We start from the raw sequence: 3,615 nt of genomic DNA, 5'->3' as shown, positions 1-3,615 counted from the left end.
CCCCGTGTCCATCCACCACCTCGCGTACATAAATGTCTGCCAACTTCTCTGCGGATATGCTCTCAGAAATCGGAATAAAATGGGCACTCTTCGTCAGCCTGTCCACGATCACCCATATAGCGTCCACTCCCCTCGCTGTTCTAGGCAACTTCATGACGAAATCCATGGTGATCTCTTCCCACTTCCACATGGGAATGGGTAGTGGCTGAACCTTGCCATGAGGCTGCTGATGCTCGGTCTTGACCTTCCTGCAGGTCAAGCACCGCTCCACGAACCAGGCGATCTCCCGCTTCATGCAGGGCCACCAATAACTCAGCCTCAAGTCCCTATACATTTTCTTAGCCCCTGGGTGTATAGAGAACTTGGACTTGTGCCTTTCCTCTAGTAGCCTCTGCCTTACTCCCCCTGTCAACGGTACCCATACTCGACCACACTGTGTCAAAAGTCTGCGGCTATCCTTGACAAACAAAGGATACTGCCCCCGCATTTTCTCTATCTTCCAGTTCTCTTTCTTCTCCCCCTCGACCTGGGCCTCCCTAATCATATCTAACAAAGGAGAAATCACTGTCATCCTCATACAAATGTCCCTAATCGGGGACCCCTCCGTCTTGCGGCTCAATGCATCGGCCACCACATTGGCCTTCCCTGGGTGGTATAGAATCTCGCAATCATAATCCTTCAGCACATCCAGCCACCTCCTCTGTCGCATTTTGAGGTTCTGCTGATCCATCAAATACTTCAGACTCTTGTGATCGTTATAGATAGTGAACCGCACTCCATATAGATAGTGCCTCCAAATCTTGAGGGCCAACACCACTGTCCCCAATTTTAGGTCATGAGTGGGGTAATTCGCCTCATGAGGCTTCAACTGCCTCGAGGCGTAAGCCATCACATGCCCCTTCTGCATTAGTACCACACCTAACCCTGAGATCGACGCGTTGCAGTACACCACCAAACTTCTTGCTAAGCGCAAGTGACACAAATGATCGGGTAGCACCCGAATCAAATAGGACATGAGCAGACATAACATTGACCAAAAAGGTCCCTATACAAGCATATAGTACACATAAGTCACACAAGTAAATAGGAACAGAGAATAATGGATACGTACCAGCCACGATGTCCGGAGCTGCCTGAGCCTCCTCGGTAGTCAGCTGAAAAGCACGGCTCTTCACCGCCGGGGCATCCGCCTTAGCAGGGCGGCCATCTGTGATCCTCATTGTGGCGGGCGCGGGTGCCACCACTGCTCCTCCCCCTCCCTGTAACCTCGGACAATCGGCATTTTTATGGCCAGTCTAGTTGCAGTGGAAACATATCAGGCCCTTCTTGGGGCAATCCTTGCTCACATGGCCCTACTGACCACAAGAGTAACATCCTGATATCCCAGCCGTCCGACACACCCCACTATGAAACCTCCCGCACTTGGCACACCGGCCCCGACCCTGCTGGCCCCTACCCGAAGAATCAGAGGCCTTAGGCTTCTTAGCCTGACCCCCTACTGTCTGCGCCTGCTCAGTCTTCCGCTTCGTGCGGGTATCCAACTCCATCTCCCTCTCACGGGCCTTTTCCACCATCTCAATTAGGGTCTTGCACCCCGTAAAGCTCACAAACTCGCGAATATCATCCCTCAACATGGAATGATATCGGGTCCGCCTCATCTCCTCATCGGTAGCATACTGTGGGATGATATCGGGTCCGCCTCATCTACTCATCGGTAGCATACTTGGCGGTGATCTCCACCACAGTCTCGGTGGTCTGCTGCAAGTCGTGAAACTCCCTCACTAGGCACTGCACCTCAATAGGTGGTGCAAACTCCAAATCAAACCGCCAAACAAACTCGGCCCATGACATCTCCGCCACCCCGGCTGGCCCCACCTTGCTAGTAACCTCGCCCTACCAATCTCGGGCCCTATTCCTTAGCATGCAAGAAGCAAACCCAACCTTTGCCGCATCCGTGCAGGAACTCGTGCCCTGGGCATTCTCGATGTCTGCTACCCAGCGTCGGCTGACAATGGGGTCCCTGACCCCGAAGAACTCTGGCGCCCCACATGCCTTGAACTCCCGAAACGAGGGAGTTCAGGCCCCAATCTGGCCCGCAACAATCTCAGTCGTGAACAAATGGAGTCTCTCCTCCATAATCTCCATAATACCCTCCTTGAATGTCCCAAAAATGACTGGGGTCACATCAAGAATACCCCTGGTAACCTCGGCTGCAATGAGTTCGTGTAGCCTCTCATCGATGACATCAGTAGTGTCTCCAAATCCCGCCCCGGGTCCAGATCCCAATCCTGATCCTCCTGCTCCAAATCGTGTCACCACCATGCTGAACTGAAATATCATAAATTATAATGATCAGGATTTCCATATAAGGGATCTTTCCACACAGGTCCTCCTTGGAGTCGTCCGATCTAACAGTGCTTCAGGTACAGGTCCTGTGCTTCCAGTAGTACGGGCCCAATACTACCTTCCACACCTACCTGTACCTTTCCCCATTGCTCTACCCGATAACTCTAATTCGTCCCACAACCAAGCAATATCCCACATATACCGCAAAACTCAATCTCAGGCTATCCTAAGATTTTCCTCTACTCATATCAATCAAACCCATCATAACAGGTTGCCTTTATGCATGCAAATTGTACACAGAAAAGGATCAAATAGACTTTCGAATAAAAGATTCTACCCTAGGACCACAACCAGACAAGGAACAGGAAATAAGGCCAAACCAATCATTCTGAGGCTATAAGCTCTTAACCGAATACAATTTTAAAAGCATACACATAGCAAGTTCCATATAATCAACAAGATTCAAATATCAGTATAACATGGCTAACATATTGGGGAACTACTTACTTGGCTCGGCTGATCACGCGCGTTGCACTCTCATCTTTCACTTCTTTTTGAAAACTCTTTTTTAAGTTATTAATTTTTTTTTAAAACAATTTCACCATTTCCTTAGTTTGAGTCCTGACACACTCGAGAGTGTGCCCGAATCCCTCAAACCAAGGCTCTGATACCAGCTTGTAACGAACCAAATTTTGAAGGAAAATTTTCATTTACATTAACAAACACATTTGCGTAATCCATGAAATCCCAACGTAATTGTTTTCAAATCAGTATTCATTACAACTTATTTAATTCATCAGAGTGTCCCCAAAAACATATCAGTAAAGGAGAGATAGAGTGCTCGTCGCGCCATCACGCCTTGCCCTTGCCCTTGGGCTCAGATGTACCTGAAACAAATCAACAACCTGTAAGCGAAATGCTTAGTGAGTCCCCCAGAGCATACCACACACAATACACATACCCATATCCTGTTAGCTAATTAAAGCTACACACATATCACATAAGCCATGCATACATAAAACATGTAAGAATGTCATGGGGTACCCCACATGGTCTTTACCTAGGACTGCCATGGGCTACCCCACATGGTCTTACATCCAATGCCATGGGCTCCCCCACATGGTCTTTACCTAGGACTACCATGGGTTACCCCACATGGTCTTACATCCAATGTCATGGGCTCCCCCACATGGTCTTTACCTAGGACTGCCATGGGCTACCCCACATGGTCTTATATCCAAAATATGCCATCACATATCATATTAAATC

Source organism: Lactuca virosa, chromosome 3, assembly GCF_052849685.1.
Source record: "Lactuca virosa cultivar CGN04683 chromosome 3, Lactuca_virosa_CGN04683_v6, whole genome shotgun sequence".
Lineage (NCBI taxonomy): Eukaryota > Viridiplantae > Streptophyta > Magnoliopsida > Asterales > Asteraceae > Lactuca > Lactuca virosa.
Note: the sequence above shows the minus strand (reverse complement) of the source record.